The sequence below is a fragment of the Puma concolor genome, chromosome E1 (genome assembly GCF_028749965.1).
Source record: "Puma concolor isolate L17-30 chromosome E1, mPumCon1.1.hap2, whole genome shotgun sequence".
Classification (NCBI taxonomy): Eukaryota; Metazoa; Chordata; class Mammalia; order Carnivora; family Felidae; genus Puma; species Puma concolor.
In genome coordinates, this window is record NC_141680.1 from 33,768,100 (window position 1) to 33,790,750 (window position 22,651).

Sequence of the window (22,651 nt, forward strand, 5' to 3'; positions counted from 1 at the left end):
TCTACTTGATGTGATAACTGTGTCATTTAACATGTAGAGTACTCATTAAAAAAATAAAAGTTGTTTCCATGAAGTGAGCAGCTCATTGAGAAATAAGTGGACAGATGGTCTAAACCTTTAAATGAAAATCTAGCCATAGCTGCATGGAGCTACTAAGCCCTTTTGGAATCCAACATGAAATTTCTGAGCCAGATTCAGCTGTTCTCTTAGGCTTTAAGCAGAGTCGGCTTGAGTAGACTGCAAAGTAGGTCATCTGATGTCACAGTTCAATCCACATCGTGAGCAATTTCATCTGGGTGATATGACTGACAATCAGTCATCAGGCTTCTAGCTCTCTGGGTTCTACTCAAACCCTTATGCCAGTATCACACAGAAGTAGTGATACTCTAGCACATTACTATTCTGCTCATTCTGTCGAATATGAGCAATGAAAGTTGGGATTGTGCCTCTTGTCTATACTCTCAGGGGCTAGCATACGGGTGACACGCAGGAGGATGAACAACAAATGCTCGTTATTAAATTACCTGAGTGAAGCAAAATGAATATGTGTTGAATGAAGGCATAAGCAGAAACTATTTCTGGTGAGAAAAGAAAGCCTGTGATTTCCAAGTGAGGATTTTTTTTTTTTTTTTTTTTTTTTTTTTGGTTTTGGTTTTACTGTTAAAAAGGAAGACAATATTAGCTCATCTTGTCAGTATACAAAAACTTACCTATTGAAAAAAATTGCTGGGGAAATGGTAGGAAGGAGCACATTATAGGGTTGCCTTAGAAGGTTGGTTGATTTCTGGGGCGCTTGGGTGGCTCAGTCAGTTGAGTGTCTGACTTTGGCTCAGGTCGTGATCTTCCATTTAGTGAGTTTGGGCCCCGCATCGGGCTCTGTGCTGACAGCTCTGTGCTTTGGATTCTGTGTCTCCTTCTCTCTCTCTCTGCCCATCCCCTGCTTGTACTCTGTCTCTCTTTCTCTCAAAGATAAAAATAAACATTAAAAAAAAATGTAAGAAGGTTGGTGGATTTCTTGTCAATAACTTCACTTGGGAGGGCATCCCAGTGGTTTCCCAGGGTATGATATCCTTCTCTGTAAGGCACTGCACAAAGTGAGGTGTAGTTGATGTGCGTGTGATTCTGTTGTACGTGCTTCCACTCTTGGCACCCCGGCTGAAAGAATCTACCAGATTTAACTGGGTTTTCCTTCACCTTTGAAAACATCCCATTCAAAAACACTCCAGGTCAGTTCATTCATCTAGATATTTGCAGGTAAATGTAAATGCAGAACCCACAGTATCTTTTAATAAATCAGATATTTTAAAACAATGTTCAATTATAGCAGAGAGAAGCTGGTATGAAACCTTGAAACAGTTCTGACTCAAATGTATGCGTAGCTTATTACAGTTCTGATGTATGGAGTATGGAGTCTAGTTATACCTGGGTAATTGTTGTTCTAATTCCTCCACGCAGTTATTCTGTGTCATTTAAATATTTATGCCCATGATACTTAATATTCGTGTTTTTGTGGAGAGCTATTAGAAAAAGCAGAATAAAGTGAAGAACGTGGCTCACTCTTCTCTGGGTGAGTTCTGGAGAATTGGCACCTATCTCCTCTAACCTTCAGCCTTTAACTGCGGAAAACTCAATCAGGGACCAAGTGGCTGGTTCTCAATAAAACCAAGTGCTCCTTAACCAGCTCTGTTTACATCTGAAGACTTGGTCCTTCTTTGTGTATTCCTTCATTGCTCTGCATGGCACCCCGCTGTCCTTCATTTCCTGTGCTTTAGAAGTTATTAACTATGGAACTAAAAGGTGATGGAGGTTGTTTCTCCTCTTGTTTTTGACCTTGGGGATGATGGCTGCAATCAGAGTAATCTCTGTAAAGTGCAATTCTTCTAATGTCATTCAAATACTCTTCTAATGGCCCATAAAGAGGTCAACACAAAAACTGGGGCATTCTCTCTCAACTCCTGTAGGCTGCTAGGGAATAGGTTCTGGGTTTAGGATTTGACCTGTTGCCTTATCTTCAAAATATGTGACTTTAATCTTCTTTGTGGATGTGCCCTAAACAGAAGTGATAATTACAACACTAAGTTTTAGAGAAAGCCATTTTATTACATTTAAGTAAAAAGTTATTTACTATACAAATAAGACATGATGCATAGATTCTGTCATGACTAGGTGGACTTTCTATTATGGCTCTTCCGAAGCAGGAAAACTCCTTTCACTTTTTGCTGCACATTTGTCATTGATGGCTCCAGTATTTTCCAACAATAGGTGAAACTGTAAGCCAACACTAGTCCTTTTCTGCTTTAGCTGCAACCATAGTGGGGAAGAATGTAAAGAAATATAAAGAAGGCAAAAATAAGACAACTGTCTGTAGCTTATTGTGAGTTTATTATAAGTATCATGAAAACCTCAAGTTAATTGAAGAATTTAGCAAAATTCCCCATTATTATTAGGCGTAAACAGAATTATCCCATGGAAACAAAAATCTCAGTGCCTCGACTTGAGCTGATGGCGTCTTCTCCAGGTGTTTGTAAAGCTGGGACTCAAAATGACCAATACACAATGAAGATTAAATAGGAACTAGCATTTATTGAGAATCCTCAATGTAGAAAGACTATTTTGTAATCGCACTTGACTAAAGGTTTTTACCAGTTTATCACTAAGAATTGAAAGGATATCTTATATAGAGATGGCTGAATATACTTAGATGCTTATCAATTTTGGAGTAAGCTTTACCATATTTTCATCTCCCTGTGAGCTCATCCAATCTTATCAAATCATTTCATTGTTTGCATAGAGTTCTGATTTAGATCTAAACCAGCAAAAATAATGTTTTGAATGGCCGTCTAAGTCTAATATACATTATCTCACTACTATGGTTAAAATTTTAGAAATGAGAGTGAGGTAATTGAATAATACTATGTATAGTATATAATACTGTATATAAATTGTGTAAGATACCATATATTATACATATAGGCTATATATACATAGTACATATATACTGTATGTGTTATAGATGTGTTATATACATAGTATTACATATATACTTTGCTTTAATAAGATAAATTTATATCTATGTGGGCTAATGAGTGTTTTGCAAAATTGTCTGTAACCTGGTGTTAGGTCATGAGATTAGTGATGTAGCACCAGCATTTTTTAATTGGAAAAAAAAACAGAGTGGAAATATGAGTGCAGTACACATAGAAAGGTAAGTATTGCTTCATGAAACTTTTTTAATGTTTACTTATTTTTAAGAGAGAGAGAGAGAGAGAGAGAGAGCGTGTGCACGTGGGGGAGGGGGAGAGAGAGAGGGAGACAGAATCCGAAGCAGGCTCCAGGTTCTGAGCTGTCAGCACAGAGCCCGACGTGGGGCTTGAACTCACAGACCATGAGATCATGACCTGAGCCTAAGTCAGATGCTTAACCAACTGAGCCACCCAGGCGTCCCTGAAGTTTTGTTTCATAAAGAAGCACACACACACATATATATACACACACATATGTGTGTACAAATATTATATAAAATATGTTTCTTACATATTTCATGAATGGTAGTTAAAATTTTGGGAAAACCAGGCTATATAATACAAAAATTCCTAAACTGATTAAAGACCCCGAATATCTGTTTTGCTAAATAACAGGAAGGAAAGGAAAGAAATTACAAGTGACACCGAATCTTTCAGATTCAGGCTGAAAGATCTTTTAGATGAGGATTCTTTCCCTCAGAGTCATTGTTTTGTATGAAACATATCTAAAATCATCATGGGTATTAATTAAGAATCAAATTCAGAGTTTGATATTCAAGATTTGTTTCACTCGTGAAAGTGCAGTGCTGCTTACACCTAATTTGTCTTAATCCACAAACACAGATGGGTTCTAGTCCCAGGTAACTGTCTCTTAAATTGTTCCCTCAAGAAGAATCAGGTGATAATGTTAAAGCACTCAGTAGTTGCACCTCTAATACTGAGGAAAAGGCAACCGCTGAGAGGGAGGAAGACAGAGCAAGAAGGTCATGTGAAGATACAAGTGAAAAACAAGAGCAAACCACTTTTCTGTGATTGAATCCATTCTCCCCAGACCTTTCCAACTCAGGGAAGCAGCCTGAGGCTCTAATTTACTTTATCAGCTGTGTTGGGATGCCTCCCAGGAAGAATTGCTCTGCCCAGAAGACATCCTGTTCCAGGCTCACGGAAGGGAAAATATCCTAAGAGACACTGTACCTCCAAGGGACCCGAGCCTTTCACTCCTGTCTTCACACAGTTACAATTCCAAACACAATTACAATGGCTAAAAAATACCTTTGTCCACAGGGTGCCTTTGTGGCTCAGTTGGTTGAGCATCTGACTCTTGGTTTTAGCTTAGGTCATGATTTTACACCCTAAATACACAATGTTATATGTCAAATTCAATTTAAAAAAATTTATTAATTAAGAGAGGCACTGACTGTGATCTTACCCTAACTTGGAGATGTTCCCGTGCTACGACATTTTCACTGTTTGAGTTTTGTGAATTGATTACTGTGGTTAGTTTACTCACCTGAGTTTTCCACTTCTACTGCTTCTCAGCTGAGGAATTTCAAAGAGCAGTTTTCTTTCATGTGCAGGAAGCTAAACCAGTCTATGATTTTTGGAATTCCACACTATTTACTGAGCAATCCCCAAGTACTTGCAGAGATGGAATGTATATTGGGGGGAAGGAAATTTCTTTTCATCTTTTAAAATCTCTTTTCTTTAAAAAAAATTTTTAATGTTTATTTTTGAGAGAGAGAAACAGAATGCAAGCGGGGGAAGGGCAGAAAGGGAGAGACAGACAGACAGAATCTGAAACAGGCTCCAGGCTCTGAGGTGTCAGCACAGAGCCTGACGTGGGGCTCCAACCAAGGAACCATGAGATCATGACCTCGGCCCAAGTTAGATGCTTAACCAACTGAGCCACTCACCTGCCCCAAATCTCTTTTCTTTGTACTTCTTACAGATGCTTTTCTGGCAAGTGAGTGTCACCTGTTATTATCAAGCGGTGTTCTGGAGGACTTTGAAGATCACTTGAAGACGAATATCTGCTAGAGGAGAAGCTAGGAATTATGGGGGAGCAATTCACAAAGAGTTTGGTTGTCTTTCTTCTGAAATGTAAAAAAAAAAAGAGAGAGAGAGAAAAAAAGATTCCAAACATTAAATATAAAAAATAAAATAATAGACTATTATGAACTGTCAAGAAATAAAGGAGATCATAGCATTTTTCCATATGGACTTTAGATCTCTCATCCTCTTTGTTTTTTATTTGTTTGTTGACTTGTAAAGATACGTAAATCCCTCTCCACCCTCCCCACAATATTTGTTCTCACCCACCTTCTTCTCTATGAGTAAACTCTACCATAAGATAGGTGTACTTCCTTTCAGACATGCTTTTTTATTTCTTTTCATTAAATAGTTACACAATTTCCCTGGCCTGAGTGCCCTCCTCTATAAAAATAAGTATAATAATGTATCTATCTCATTGGGTGATTGTGAAGATTAACTAAGTTAATTAATACATGTAAAATTCTTATAATCATGCTTGACAAATACTATAAGGTCAAGGAATTTAGTTAGCTAGTAAGTTATCAGCTAGTTACCAATAACAATATCCACAGACAATATATACTATCTTTTAAATGTGTTTTAAATTTAGATTAGTATGGGGGTGGCTGGGTGGCTCATTTGGTTAAGTGTCTGACTCTTGGTTTCGGTTCAGGTCACAATCTTGAGGTTTCATGAGTTCAAGCCCTGCATCAGACTCTGTGTTGGCTGTGTGGAGCCTGCTTAGGATTCTCTCTCTCCCTCTCTCTGCCCCTCCCCTACTCACACTTTCTCTATCTCTCTCAAAATAAATAAAATTTTAAAAAATTAGAGAAAAAATAAATTAGATTAAGTTGAATGCCATGAAACTGATGCCATGAAAAGAGAACTTTATATAATTCAACTTACTATGTAATGGTTTCATATGTATTCAGTACCTGGGTTAACACTTCATCACGATGCCTACATCATTCACCTTACATCATCATATCATGTAGACATTTTATCATTTCACATCATCATCATCAGAAGAAGGATGAGTACAGTATAATTAGATACTTTGAGAGACCACATTCCCATAACTCTTATTACAGTATAGTGTTATAATTATTCCATCTTATTATTAGTTATTGTTAATCTCATACTACATCTACAACTTTACAATAGCTATGCATGTATAGAAAAAAACCTGGTGTATATAAGCTTCAATACTATCTGCAGTTTCAGGTATTCCCTGAGGGACCTAGAACCTATCCCCTGTGGGTAAGGGGAGCCTGTCATGTATATTACCCTGCATATATATAACCTTTCAAGTATAAAGTATTTTTAATATTGTTAATATTAGATCTGCCCAACTGAGAACCTCCCAACTGAGGTTCTGTTACATTTCTCCCACATTTTCACCATTATAAATGGTGTAGTGATGGACATGATTGAATATGCTTCCTTATGTGTGAATTAATTCATATAATGTAACAAAGTGAGATTCTTAGGTTTACTGGTATGCACATCTTTCATTTCACTAGGGATGGTGAAATCATTTGCCAATTTGGTTGAATCAATACACCTTTTCATTAGGAAACCCTGCCTTATCTAAGATCATAAACACATTCTCCTGTGTTTTATGGTAAAAATTTTAAGGTTTTGCTAATTTATTTTGACGCTCAAACAAGAAGACCATCATAAAACTTCTTGATCAAGCAAAGCTAACTTTATTATTCCTATATAATTAGAAAAAGAGCCATTTTGTCAGAGTCCTAAAAGTGTCTTTGAAAGAGGTCACCAGGAGAGGATGTTTCCAGAGGAGAGGTGTAATGTCTATGAAAGAATGAAATGAATATGGTAGAAATGAAAAAGACAGTACAGAGTACCTGAGATCTGGGTCCAGGATCTGGAAAACAGTGGGTTTGTTGAGAGATAGAGTTGATTTTTATTGGTCAAGTTTTGGAAGGCAATGACATACATTTGAGTGTTCTTCATTACTTTGTATAAATACAAATTTCTGTCTGGTCTCATATTCTTTCTGCTTAAAGAACCATCTTTAATATTTTTGGACAGTAAGGGAATTGGCAATGAATTTCCTCATTATTTGTTTGTCTGAGAAAGACTTTATTTCGTCTTCATTAAAAAAAAAAAAAGAGGGGCGCCTGGGTGGCGCAGTCGGTTAAGCGTCCGACTTCAGCCAGGTCACGATCTCGCGGTCCGTGAGTTCGAGCCCCGCGTCGGGCTCTGGGCTGATGGCTCAGAGCCTGGAGCCTGTTTCCGATTCTGTGTCTCCCTCTCTCTCTGCCCCTCCCCCGTTCATGCTCTGTGTCTCTCTGTCCCAAAAATAAATAAACGTTGAAAAAAAAAATTAAAAAAAAAAAAAGATATTCCACTGGATATTGAGTTATGGGCTGAGAGATTTGTCTTTTGGCACGTTAAATGTGTCACCGCTTCATCTTTTAGTTTGCATGGTTTCTGAAGAGAAGTCTTCTATAATTCTTATCTATTCATCTGCAAATGTCTTTTTTTAATCTGATTTCCTTAAAGAGTTGTCTTCTGTTTGAGCAATATGAATATAATGACACATTCATATATGTTGACTTTTCTTTTGGAGTGAATTCAATGATAATTTTCCCTCTTGGTGTTTTCTGAGCATCTTGGATTTGGTTTCTGTCATTAATTTTTAGAAAACAAACTATCACATCTTCACATTTATTCTGTCTTCTCCTGTCTCTTCTTCAGGGATTGCAATTATGTGTATGGCAGAGAAGTTAATATTGTCCCACACTCTTGGATGTTTTGTACTTGTTTTCTCTTCCTCTACTCCTTTTTTTCTCTTTGTGTTTAAGTTTGGATATTTTCTCTTTACCTGTCTTCAAGTTCCCTAATACTTTCCTTGGCTGTATTAAGTCTACTACTGATAAGCCTGTCAAAAGTTTTCTATACTGTTATTCAGTAATCTCTACACCCTACGTGGAGCTTGAACCCATGACTCTGAGATCAAGAGTCTCATGCTCCACCAATTGAGCCAGCTGGGCATTCCTGGTGCTTTTATTTTATTTTATTTTTTTATATTTTTGCTTCAGTTTCTCTGCTGGAATTACCACTTCATCTAGCTTCCCAGCTTTCTTATTAGAACGTTCAATATTTTAATCATAATAATTTTAAATTGGTAGTTGCAACATGTCATATGTAGATATGATTTTAATAATTTGTTTCTTGGTTTTATGTTTTTTCTTGCCTTTTTCTTAGGACAGTAGAGACCAAGGTAAATCTGTTTATACCTGGAAATAGACATACCTTTCCTGATGCTTTCTGTGAGTATGGGATTTGAGCTAATCCTCAGGAGTTGGGTTGACTTTGATGTCTGTAGTTTCTATGGTTACTTTCAGTTTACTACAGGCATCAAAATCCTTTCAGGATACTTTGTGTTTAGAGTGGGAGCTGATTTGCCAAAGGGATTTTTCTCAATGGCTGCTCCATCTTCAGATTTAGGCCTCCCCTTTGAACTATGCTTCAGAGAAGGCATGTCTTTTGCAGTGAACTTGTTATTCAATGCTTGTTAGTCTTGCGGTTGGGAGTGGGAGATTTCTTCCTGCATCTGATTAAGCTACAGACAATTATTATATCCCAAATTTCAGGGATGTGGTCTCTCTAGTACTCCTGCCCCTCTCCTGTGATATCTCTGACACCAGTACATATCCCTGCCCCTCTTCAGGGTAGAGGAAACTTTTTCCCTGTTCCCTTCTTCAGGCTGCAATAGATCTTCACCAATGCTCTAATTTATGACCATGTTTGTTGCCTTTCCTCTCCTTTCACAAGTTAAGGCTCTGTTTCATAGGATATTTAGAGAAGGGTCTTAGTAGAAGAATTTTGTGGCTTTCTGCAGTGGTTGTTGTTCTTCTCCCCAAGGTATGCAACATTAGAAAGACTTTCTTGGGACTTGTCTAATCATTTTAGCAAGTTGTGTTCATGGAGAAAAACCTGCAAGCGTGTGTAGACTTCTGTGTTTTCCATCCATAGGAGTATCTCCCTCCCTTACTGGCAAGTCTCAGATTCCAATAAATGTGCCAATCACCCTTACTAAACCTTTCCTGCCACTGTTTCTGCACCCCACTCAATTATGCCAGCACTTATGGGTAACCTTTCCTTCAGGGGCCCATCTTTTCTATTTTTGTGCAGTTCATTGCCTTACTACCTCATTCTCTGATGAGTTTAAGAAAAAGCATGAACTTTTTGGTTACTTAAGATTTACCTAAGTCTTAAAGAGGTGTGTCTATTTCAGACAAGTTGGGAACTCAGAGCCTACCATAGCTAATGAGACTTAGGGATTCTTTGAAGTAATTTACTTCCTATGATAATTCACGCCCCAGTTAATGCACCTTGATTGATTAAATTGTCACTTATTTTAGGAAACATTTATGTCCCTCTTGTGTTCAAGTTACCTTTACGTATGGCCAAAGGCCATCCACAGGTTGAATAGCGATGGGGTCAAATAGATTCGTAAGGTTGTGAAGGCCCTGGCAAAGAACTTGTAAAAACTAAGGAGATACCTCTGTAAATCCTGAAGCATAAATGTCTAGGTATACTGTTGACCTTGCCAGGAGAAGTCAGAGAAGTATTGGATTATCTTGATCTAAAGGGACAATAAAAAAAGCAGACTACCAGTGTATGACTATAAATTATATAGCCTCATGTGACACCAAATATAAAACTGTATTTGTTTTTGGTACCACAGGGAAGTTGGAAATAACTATTTTATTTATGGCCCTATGATCTTGAAAAAAATCTATATCATTGCTTGTTTCCTAACTTGGATGATAAAAGTATTACAATAACTGGTACAGATAGAATGTGTCTTTATTGGGTTTTCATTTAATGATTTGGTCTTTCTTAGTAGAGTGTTGCAAAAGAGTGTTGTTGTAGAGGTTTGGATGGGTCTATCTGAACCTTCAAGGGTTCAGCCTCCACAATTCTGCCAATATCAATGGACATTTTAGTGCACAGAGTTTCCAGTTCTTTGTTCTTTTCCAGTTCCTTTCTTCAATTTAGTTTGGATTTAGATACAAGAATACCAGTAAGTCAATGTCCAAATTATCTGTGACCTTATTATGAACAGGAGAGTCTTGAAGGATTTCAGGAAAGAGGCTATCAGGAGAACATTGAATCTGTCAATTTGCACAGCATATCCCCTGTCTATGAAGTTAGAAGCTGTGCTGTCACAAAGGAGGAAAGAATATTATCAGTTAAACACATGAGAATGAGTGTCTGAAGGTCATTAGAGACACCTACCACCTGAGCAGTCTGTTGACTTTGAAACTGAGGTTATATAAGAACACAACACTTTATGCTTAGTATTGTAGCATCTGTGTAAATAAAAACTTGCAAGATTGTCCTCTAATATTTAGATAAATTTCTTTTTGTAGGTTGAAAGATAAAACAAAAAAAATTGAGCATTTGGTTGCCCCTTAGGTCATCGTTATTGATTGCCTACTTTTTTTTTCTCTTTTAACTGTCTTAGTTAACATTGGACAATTGTATTCCTCCCCCCAACCCATGTCAGTTTTGTTTATGGTATATGCATTTGTATCCTGAGACGAAATTTCCTGTTACAATCTTCAATGACTGGGATGAGAGCATTTAGTTGTTTTATTTGTAAGGACATCAGCGTATTTTAGGTTTTATTCTATTTTTGTTCCACAGCCTCATAAAAATATTCAGTGAGCAGAAGATTTGACAAAAAGCACTATTTTCCATTTGACTTTTGTTTGCATATTAAATCCTCTATTTTTTTTTTGTTAAAGCTTAAAAAAAAAAGAGAAGGGAGCTGTGTTCACATTTGCTTCAGGATCTACTCCTGAGTATTGTCTAAAGTAGTTAAAGAGCTTATCCTTAATATCTCCAATAGACTTATCCTTTCCTTGCTTGCAGGATTTGAATGAAGTCAATCTATTTTCATCGGAAAGATTTTGGTGATAGTCATCAAAAACCTTGTTCAACATCTAAAGCTTTTATAAACCCATCTGATTTGGAGTGTGTGCAATTTGGGGCCCCTTCGGTGACTCCAAAGGTTTTTCCGTCTCTGCCCTTCCCATCCCAGTTTATGTATATGAGATTCTTTCTGTTATGAACTAATTAATATAGCTCTGGGAGCCCTGTCATAACTGACTAAATTGAAAGTGTTTCTCTTAATCTGTAGAGTGAGCTTTTAGAAAATAAAAAATTCAGCTTATGGGAGAAAGGAAAAGAGGAATAAGGGAACCAAAAATACAATGGAACATACAAAAAAACAAATGGCAAGACAGGAGACTTAAATACATCAATGTTTGCAGGAAATATAAAAAGATTAAGCACTCTAAAAAAGGTAAATCCTGTCAGTCCTGGCAAAAATGCAAGACCCAGTTATATGATGTTGATGAGAGATATACACTTTGAATATAAAGATACAGAAATTTGAAAGTAAATGATTGGAAAAAGACATTCCATGCAAATGTAGGCATATGGAAGTTGGTGTACAAGTAGATTTCAGCACAAAGCATATTGTTCAAGATAAAAAGTAATATTTCCTAATGAAAACAGAGTCAATTCATGAAGAAAAGAATTTCTAGAATTTGTATTTGTTTTGTTCTTCAGTTCAGCCCATTTTTATGTCAATTACCTTATTGTTTCCATATCCTTTAATCAATATACACACTAAAGTATAGTCTCTTAGAGTTCTATTCTCCATGCAGTTGGAACCCTGATTCTTTATTCTAAAGTTTCCATTTTATTTTACTTTTATTTGTTTACTGCATGCTGATTTCTCACTTCTGATGATCACAGTTCTCTATTACTCAGGGATGTTTTTGTCACTCTGCCTTGCTTAGACAGGTCTGTGCTTGTACTGGCTCAATTAGGACTCTCATTTTCAACTGAAGCATCTTTATGTCTTGGGGATCCATAGGGATCTTCATTTTCCTCTCTCCCTGTGGTCACTGAAGGTCAAGCCCATAGCTTACCCAGTTTGATAACCACTTTCTCCCAGTTGCCTCTATAGTTTCCCTCCCACCAAGTTAACCACGAATAAAATCATCTAAATAGAAATACACACACACACACACACACACACACACACACACATATATATATATATATAACTATAGATAGAATATTTATACACTCTGTGTGTGTGTGTGTGTGTGTGTGTGTGTGTGTGTGTGTGTGTATACTAAAACCAATGGCATCCTGGATTTAAAGCAGGAAGATGAGAATGAACAAGTAAAGGAGAGAGAGGGGAAAAAATTAAACTAAAGACATGTGTTCTTCTCCTAATCCTTCTATATTTTGCCTTCAATCTCATGGCTTTCTACCTTCTCAGAAAACTCACCATATTGATTATGACTTCTCGTGTTGGTCACCTCTGCCTTCCTAATTTGTGTATATCCTCATTATACACATAAGCTTAAATTTCCTCCAACATTTACTAACTTACCATTCACAGAACTAGAGAAGGAAAGTTGGAACACAGATCTGAAAGATAGGCTGCAATGAACTGGAGAAGCAGGGGTTGTAGGAGGGAGCATCCTACACCCTGTCTAAGGTCTGTCCAGGAGGAGGGAATATGGCTTATTTCAAAGAACAGAAAAAAGAGAAGCATGCCTGGAATGGTGAGATCAAAGGGAAAGCTGCCTTCCACGAAACTGGAAAAACAACACACACAGTGGATCATCAGGGCCTCGTCGGTCATGTTACAGATTCTGCTGTTTTCACGGCAAAAAGAAAACCATGGAAGCATTTTAAGGAGATTGGCATGATCCTACTGGAATCTCAAAATCATGTTTAACATAGGTGATTTCAAAGCAAATCCTCTTGTTGTATATTCTCTGCATAGTTTTTTTGAACCTTTGGCTTAGTTTCCCATTGCTGCTGTAACAATTTATCACAAAGGCAGGGGCTCAAAACCACACTATGTTATCAGATGGTCCTGGATGCCAGAAGGTCAAATTGAGTTCCACTGGGTAACCCAGTGGAGAAATCCGTGTCATCAGGATTGCATTCCTAAAAAGGCTCTTGGGGAGAATCCGTTTCCTTGCCTTTTCCGGCTTTCAAAGTGGCTGGCATTCCCACATTGGGTCCCATCTGGGTACAACATCTCAAGATCCTCAACTTAATCACATTTGCAAAGTCCTTTTGCCATGTGAGATAATATCTTCACAGGTTCTTAGGAATTAGTATGTGAACATCTTTGGGATTATGGGGCATTTTTCTGGTTTTATCACAGTTTATGATTACAGGTTTTTGCAATCATTGAACTTGCCTCCTCCTCTAAGTTACAAACTACAGAGGCTGTGGTTTTTATGACTCTATCCCCAGTATTTATTAGCACAGTGTCTGGCCCTTAATAGGTGTTCTGTAGGTTGAATGAATAAATGAATTGTGTCTTAAAGGTAAGATTAGTTTATCCTGGAAGCAATGGATACTTTTGTTCAAATATTTATATAAATCCCTCCAGAGTGTTATTTAATCACATCAGGATACTTGTAATTGACTTTACTTGTTTTAGTCCCGTGTTTACCTACAGTCTAAATTCAACTGATTCCATGTGGCAGTATTGATTACCTATTTTGAGGCTTTGTGCCTCTCACTTTATGCCATGAGTAATATAACTAATTGCCTAATTATAACTATTCATGCAATGTTCTGTATTATAAAGTGGCATCAGCTGAAACTATTATTCTGGCTTTGAAGTGAAACCAAATGTTCCATGGTCTGTAAATTACGTAGTTCAATTGTAGGCACTGAGGAAATTGCTAGCTTGCCAACTACTAACAGAAAGTAAATTTTTTTTTTAATTTTTTTTTTTCAACGTTTATTTATTTTTGGGACAGAGAGAGACAGAGCATGAACGGGGGAGGAGCAGAGAGAGAGGGAGACACAGAATCGGAAACAGGCTCCAGGCTCTGAGCCATCAGCCCAGAGCCTGATGCGGGGCTCGAACTCACGGACCGCGAGATCGTGACCTGGCTGAAGTCGGACGCTTAACCGACTGCGCCACCCAGGCGCCCCAAAAGTAAATTTTTTTTGATGCCAACTATCTGATTCAGAATCACAACATTAAGTTGAATGTTTGTTGATTTGGTTTAAAACATGCCAACCTAAACATTTCTGGAATATAAACTATATTTCCAACCATTGTAAAAGGCTCTACTGGAAACACCATCACCCAAAGAAGAAACATGAAAGTCATCTCTATTTTTTTCTTTTCTTCTCACCCCCACGTCTGATCACTCTCCCAGTATTCTCACAACATTTCATTCTCTATCTCCCTGTGTGGTTAATACTCTGATTGTCTCTTAGCAGAATATGGCAATTATTTATGAGCTGGCTTCCGGAATCCTGGAGATGCATCACCATATACCTTTCTTTGCATAATGTGGCTTGTTCCCCCCTGCCTTGTTATGAAAGCATCATTTAAACAAGAGTAGATTTATTATTTTTCATTAAAACAACACTTTTTTTATTAAAATTTTATTTTATTTTATTATTTTTTTAATTTTTAATTTTTTTAATTTTTATTTTTTTCAGTATATGAAATTTATTGTCAAATTGGTTTCCATACAACACCCAGTGCTCATCCCAAAAGGTGCCCTCCTCAATACCCATCACCCACCCTCCCCTCCCTCCCACCCCCATCAACCCTCCGTTTGTTCTCAGTTTTTAAGAGTCTCTTATGCTTTGGCTCTCTCCCACTCTAACCTCTTTTTTTTTTTTTTTCCTTCCCCTCCCCCATGGATTTCTGTTAAGTTTCTCAGGATCCACATAAGAGTGAAAACATATGGTATCTGTCTTTCTCTGTGTGGCTTATTTCACTTAGCATCACACTCTCAAGTTCCATCCACGTTGCTACAAAGGGCCATATTTCATTCTTTCTCATTGCCACGTAGTACTCCATTGTGTATATAAACCACAATTTCTTTATCCATTCATCAGTTGATGGACATTTAGGCTCTTTCCATAATTTGGCTATTGTTGAGAGTGCTGCTATAAACATTGGGGTACAAGTGCCCCTATGCATCAGCACTCCTGTATCCCTTGGGTAAATTCCTAGCAGTGCTATTGCTGGGTCATAGGGTAGGTCTATTTTTAATTTTCTGAGGAACCTCCACACTGTTTTCCAGAGTAGCTGCACCAATTTGCATTCCCACCAACAGTGCAAGAGGGTTCCCGTTTCTCCACATCCTCTCCAGCATCTATAGTCTCCTGATTTGTTCATTTTGGCCACTCTGACTGGTGTGAGGTGATATCTGAGTGTGGTTTTGATTTGTATTTCCCTGATGAGGAGTGGCATTGAGCATCTTTTCATATGCCTGTTGGCCATCTGGATGTCTTCTTTAGAGAAGTGTCTATTCATGTTTTCTGCCCATTTCTTCACTGGGTTATTTAAAACAACACTTTTAAAACATAGGAAAACCTTTCAGGTCAGAAAGAAGTAGATGCCACTTTCCAGTGGCCTCAGCTGATTCCTATGCCCTTGAAGAGCACCTCTCTGTCTTTTTAGTTTATAGTAGGAAATGCCAAGCTTTGATGTGTATGTAAGAGAATGTGTGTGCCTGTATATGTGAACTAAGTATTTAAAACAGGATCTTAAAACTACCGCATTTCCCTGACTCTGTTTTTTCCCTCTATTTCTCTATAGCCCATCCAAAGTGGGATTTATAAAGTACAGATTTGATTTTATATAGCCCTTTAATAAAACTCTTCAGTGGATTTGGTAAAAAAAAAAATACGAACTCTGTCCCTCTTCTTTTTATTGTGTAGTATCCAGAATCCTCATGATTTGATTCCTGTTTACCTTTCAAAATCCATCTCCTGCTGTTCTTTCCTCTGTATATTACATTCTGAGAAAATGTGAAGTATTTATCGCTTCCCATATTTTCTTTTTGCCCCCTTCTTATCCAATAACATAAACTTTCCTCAGCTTAGAATGCCATTTCTTTACTTGCTTTGTAATGAATGCGTGTTTCTCCTTGATGTTCTAGCCCAGATTTTGCTCTTTCTCCAAGTCTTCCCAGATGGACACTTTGTCCACAGGCCCAAATGGTATTGATCATGTAACATGGATAACACACACACACACACACACACACACACACATATTTGTGTTCCAGTATCTAGCCCAGTTTTTTGCACACAGACAATGCCCAAAAAAGCTCTCTTGAGCAAATGAATTCTCCACTCAGGATTAGGTTGAGTTTCGTCCTGTTCTGAAGGCTACCTTCAGGCAGAGCACTGTGATATTAGGAGTTTTGTGACATGATCTTATGAGAACCAGGATGTTTCATAATGGGTTTCAAAATGAAAAATATATAGGAGTAAATAGTTCAGTCAATAGTCTTAGATACTAATCTGAAAGAATTTTTTAAAGGCTTATATTTTACTGATTGAGTAAGGTCAGCATATAGGAATGTTTCACTGAGAAGTAGATATTTTTCTCACCAAAGAGGGAATGAAGTTTTGATAGGTAGACTGAGCCATGGATGAATATGAAAAAGACCTATTTCTCTAAAACCAAGATATTCTAAATGTGAGCCTTTGAGAAACTCAACACATGAACATAGGGGAAGGGAAGGAAAAATAAGATAAAAACAGAGAGGGAGGCAAACCATAAGAGACTCTTAAATACAGAGAACAAACTGAAGGTTGCTGGAGGTGGGTGGGGTAGGCAGGGAGTGTTGGTTAAATGGGTGATGGGTATTAAGGAGGGCACTTGTTGGGATGAGCAGTGGGTGTTGCATGTAAGAGATGAATCACTGGGTTCTACTCTGAAGCCAAGACTACACTGTATGCTAATTCACTTAAAAATTAAAAAAAAATAATAATAAAATAAAAAATATAGCCCATTAAAAAAAAAAGCACAGGTCCACCATAGCTCTATATTGAATTACAAAGTGAATGCTTGATGCTTACAATAGTTTCTCCTCAACAGAGTGGTGAACATCTCCATGCTGTCTGAAAAGTCAAATATTGTACAAAATTCTTAGAGTGTGTTAGTTTTCTATAGAGGGATCAATTATTTTCTTATTTTGGTGCAGGTAGATTCAATAGAGCTTTTTGCCCTCTGTGTGTAGAGTTATGTACTGCCTTGGAATCAGTGTTGGGACCCTAGCTGGCAGAGATGACAGCATGAATTGATTTTTGTTTTATTCATATAAAACTTCTGATACAAAAAGTGTTGCTTGTTCAGACACTAAGTATTATAATTAACAGTCAAGTTTGAAAAATCTTTTCCTAGAAACATCTCAAGTTTTGAAAAGGATTAGAGAAACTTAGTAGTTTTCAGTAATAGAAAGTTTCTTTTTTCTTGGCATTCAGGCCTAACAACAAGAAAAGAAGTGTATAGCTATAATATAATAATTATAATAAATAAAATAATAATATAATATAATATAATTAATATAATGCCTTAGTCATACATGGCAAATGTGTTAAAAGAGAAATGAGCCTAAACTTAGAACCAAAAGTCTCAGTTTGAATCCCAAATCCTCTTTCAACTGGTTGTGTGAAACTGGGTATATTGTTTATCTCCAGATTCTTAGTTCTTTTGTCAGTAAAGTGGTTGATAATAACAGAGTTGTTATAAAATTAAATGTATGTAAAAACACTTTTTAAAAGCTGATGTTTTCCAATAGTATTAGTTACTGTTGTGTCAGTAGAATATTCATAAAATGCCGACAAATCCAAACTGTGAGAGATCAAGGCTAACGTACAACATGCATTATTGTTTGCTAGAGTCCATTTGAAGTGTTGAGTATGCAGGCTGTCCCAATTATTAAATACTGTTATTATAAGCCTCTCACAGAGGGTTCTTCTTCCTATAAAGATTTCAAAGTTCTTACAAGTTAGGTAACTATATAGTAAATGAGTTCCATTTAGAGATTCTAAAAATCTGTGCTGGTAGTGGTCGGACCTCCACTGGATTCATGGTAAATGAACCACAGGAATAAATATCATATGTTTAAACCTCTTTTAATCTGCAAAGAGCTACACAAAAATTTATATGTGTGTGTATATAATATATAATTATATGCAAATATATGCAGATGCACACACATATTTGGTGAATGTGTATAGTAATCACATTTATATTAACATTTAATATAAAAATATGTTATTTTAGATTGATATTCAACTGGCAGTGATTCTGTTTTCAGTCAGTTTTATTCAAAGAAGTGTCTCTAAGTAGCTGTTCCAGTTGGTTAACCCTGTCAATACAAAACATACCACGAGCTAAGATTTCACTAAGATTTCTCTACAGTGCTTTTGAGACATGTGACTGAAATGCCAAATGAATGACATGCTGAGAAAGATTGACCTCCATGACTTCAGAAAAGAGAGATTTCAAGCCTCTGGTTTTGAAATGCCAGGTACAGACATAGCTCGAGCATGTGGAGAATGTAAAGACTTAACTTTATAAAGGTTTGTCCAGTTGTTCAAGAGATATATTTCAACGACTTAAAATTATTTTTTAATATTTCATAAAATATTCGTAAATGCTCACACATACGCTGAAATAAGCTAGACTTTTTCTTTGGTGTGATTTGCAAATTTTTCTTGGTCTTGAATAATTGTATTTTTCATCGTATTGTAGATTCAGTGAAAACTTTTTTTCTATTCTGGTCTATGAGAGTTAACTAAAAAGTAATTTTCAAGTCTAGACCATGAGCCTAGAAAAGTTCAAGACATGACAGAGTAGTCAGAGGGAATAGGCACCGAAGAAAACTTATTCTCACTGAAATTGCCTCTAGATAAAGAAGTTAGAGAAGCATTATCTTAAATAGTGTTTGATGGTAGAATATAGTTATTTACCACATGCTAGACTTTGGAGTACATGATATATATATATATATATATATATATATATATATATATATACACACACACACACACGTATATAATATATGTATATTATGTATATAATATACGTATATTATATATATATTATTTTATATAGTTATCGCCACAGCCCTGGGAGATCAAATCTAATTATCTCCATTTTGAGATTTATCTAAACTATCATAGATATTAAGTGGCAATACCACTTTTTGCTATTATCTTTTAATTCTTAATATTTTTATCCTTTGTTTAGATAGTGTGGCCCATTATCATAAATAGCATCCTGAAAATGCTCCCAACTCTTCTGAGTTTTCTTTTCATGCTGCTCCAACTGAATGAACCCAAGGATTTAATTTATTCACTCCTGAATGTGAAAAACCGAACTTCTGAACAAACAGGGAAGATTTAAATCACTGTCAACATTTCCTTGAACCTATAATGTTATCAATTCTGAGATACTCCACTGTTTTGTGTACTGCTAAGAAAAAAAAAAATTTAAGTCAAACACTGACACATTGTTTTAAATGTTTATTGCTGTATAATAAAGTATCACAAGTGGAGGGACTTAGAACAGCACAAAATTATTACCCCTCAGGATCCGTGGGTCAGATGTCCAAACATGGTGAGGGAAGTCATCTGCTTAGGGTCTCATCAGGTTGAAATCAAGGCATCCAGGTGCTGCTTCTAGTATCTGCCACTGTTGCTTTCACAAACCGGGTATTGTTTCTGCTGACATTTCCTCCAAAACAAAGGTGCACCCCTGTCCCTTTTGTTCTTTGTGTCACTAGCTCCGGATTCAAGGAACAAAACAGATGCTTCTGATTGCTGACCCTAATTTGCACATCTGTGCCTTTGCTGCAAGGGAGGCTGGAAAAGCTAACAGACGAACTGAGCTCTTTGTTACACAAAGTATAGCCCCTACCTGCTTATTTAAGCAAAAAATAATTTATTACATGATACTCAGTAACTCTTGGAATGTCTAGGAAAGCCAAAAGAATCATGTGTGTGTTGCATGGCCAGAAAAATCAAGGCATTATTGCATTGTGAGACATTTCTAGTGAAGTAAAGATTGCTGTTCAGTACTATTGTCCCCTAGACTGGAAACCAGATGTTCTACCTCATCTGCCCCCAAAAGTCTACATATATGCCTCTGCTACCAGGCTTACGAAAATATCTGATCACTACACACCTAGCCTTCTGTTCATGTGCATCGGGTTCTTATGTGAAGCTGTAAGACTGGTAGAGCCTACGTTCATTATATGTCTGATCAGTAGTTGCAAGGAAGTATGGGGAATATTTTAGTGCCCTAGCTTCTAAAATAAAAGACAATAAACCCATTAGAATGGATGTGGAGTGAACCAACCTACCGTATCCACAATAGACATGGTTGACACAGTAGACATGAGCTCTGCTTCCCATCAAAACATACGAGGTATGTTATTTCCTGAACGTAGAAATTGGGTTCAAATGCTAGACAGACCCAAAATGGTCAATGTTCAAGGATGAGGTGAGCGAGGTGCTCATCTAGGATGAAAGATTTCAGGGAGTTCCAAACAACCCAGTAATCAAGATCAATAATACTTTAATGTCAGTTTTAAAGAAATGAATGCAAAAAAAAATCCATAAAGAACTAACATTCAAAATTTTAAATGAAGGATCATGGTATATGAGCCCTATTGGAGGCTAAGGCAAAAGGAAAAGTTGGTAATACCTGCTTAAATCATGTGCTGGAGGCAGGTGCCTTGCTCACCTCACATCTGAGCCCTGAACTGGGACGATCGTACATTTATTCATATATTTAAATATGGCTGCTATGTAAAGATGTACTATGCTTACATCTCACCAGCTTAGCCACTCCAGTGAAAAATAATTTCTCTTTCCTGGCATATATATGTGGATCCCAGAGAACATACCAATCGATTCTGGTTGAGTCATTGCCCCTTGGTGAGCCAAGCACTTTGACTAGAGGGATGGGGATACTCTGAGTAACCATCAAGACTAGTAGTCACATCCAGGACATGCAGAGGGGGAGGAGAGATTCCCCAAAGGAACTATAAGAAGAGAGATGTTAAATGTGTCCAGATTGCCATAAGTACCTGTGTCCTGACCTTTCCACTTCTATGCTTGCCTCACACTTTGTCTCTGCCCTGTGTATGAGACCCAGGTCAATCTTCAGTATGCAAACCTGATCGTATGTTTCAGCTCAAAAGCCCTCAATAGCTTCTCACTGTACTTAGAACATAAGACTGAATCTATGCATGATCTACTACACTGTGCATGACCTTGCTCCAGCCCCACTTTGCTTTTATTTCACCCTACACGCCGCCTAATTCACTATGCTTCCACTGTCCTGCCTTCACCGTGTTCTGGTACACTGACTCCTTCCACATTTCAGGAAAGTTGCACATGCTTCTCACCTGCATAGCACACATTCTTCACATCTAAGCTTAAATGTGCCTCCTCAGCTAAATGTTTTCTGATATGCTAATTTAAAATTCTGTTATTTCTTTCTCATAGCATGTATTATACTTCATAATGACATAAGTGCTTTGGGGGATTATTTCAGGCACGTTCCTTCCACCACCAACACAGTAGATTCTAAGAGCAGTAAAGGGCAAGTGCATAACTATTTTATATAATTCTGTTTCTTCAGTCCCCAGCCTTGTACGGTGTCTGCCATATAGCAGGTGGTTAGTAGTACTTTTGTTGAATTAAAACAGAGCCCTGACTAAACACAAAACTGACTTCTTTCCTGCTTGCTTCCAAGGTTAATTTTCCATCCTTCCTATAGGCCACCAACATCGTTCCAATCAATTGTCTTTGTGTTTAAGTTAGTCAGAGATGTTTTCTATTGCTTGTAACCACAGAAGCGAGTTTCGTACAATCCCTAACAGGAAATGGAGATTGAAGGCAATAGGCAGGCAGAGTTTACCTTCTCAGTATTCATTTTGGTTCCTCAATCTTTGCATCCACTTGCTTTGCCAATCCTTTCCTGGAATATCTCCACCTGCTGCCTTCCACAAGACCCCTAACTAATCCCGATGGAGGCAAAAAGAGTCTCACATCTTCAGCCCTCCGTTACCCTGCTCTCCAACCCAAAGGAGCTAAGTGCAACTTCCAAGATGTGCCATATGATCTCAGCCCTCTTGGCATCAGCACATGCTGCTTCTTCTGTTTGGGAAGACCTTCCCACACTGCAGCCCTCATTCTCTTGTCTATTCCCACTGATTCGCTTTCCCTTACCCCTTGAGTCTCAGATTAGGCATCAGCTCCTCCAGGAAGACTTTTTTCCTCTGCATCACATTGCATTAGATGACCTATGTGTTCCTATAGTCCCTTGTATTTACCCCAGTTATAATACTTCCAAAGTATATAATTCCCTGTATATCTGTCTTCTCCCAGTCTGCTGTGGACACTGCATTGCATACCTTTTATTTCCAATGCCTCAGAGCCTAATACATCGTAAGCATCCAATAAATATCTGTAGAATATACAAAGTAAAAAAAAAATAGAAAAATTTCAAAATTCCTTAGTGCCTACTTACCTATTTGGACTCTCACATTCTGCAACACACACACACACACACACACACACACACACACACCCTGCATAGCTTGGCTTGTCAATATTGGCCAGGCTTATGCTTTTCTTCTCCTTGATCCTGCTTCCCCATGGTCAGCTGTTGATGGAGGAGTACTTTCTCATGTGTTACCAGCAAAATAAGTGGGTATTCTCAGAGATCC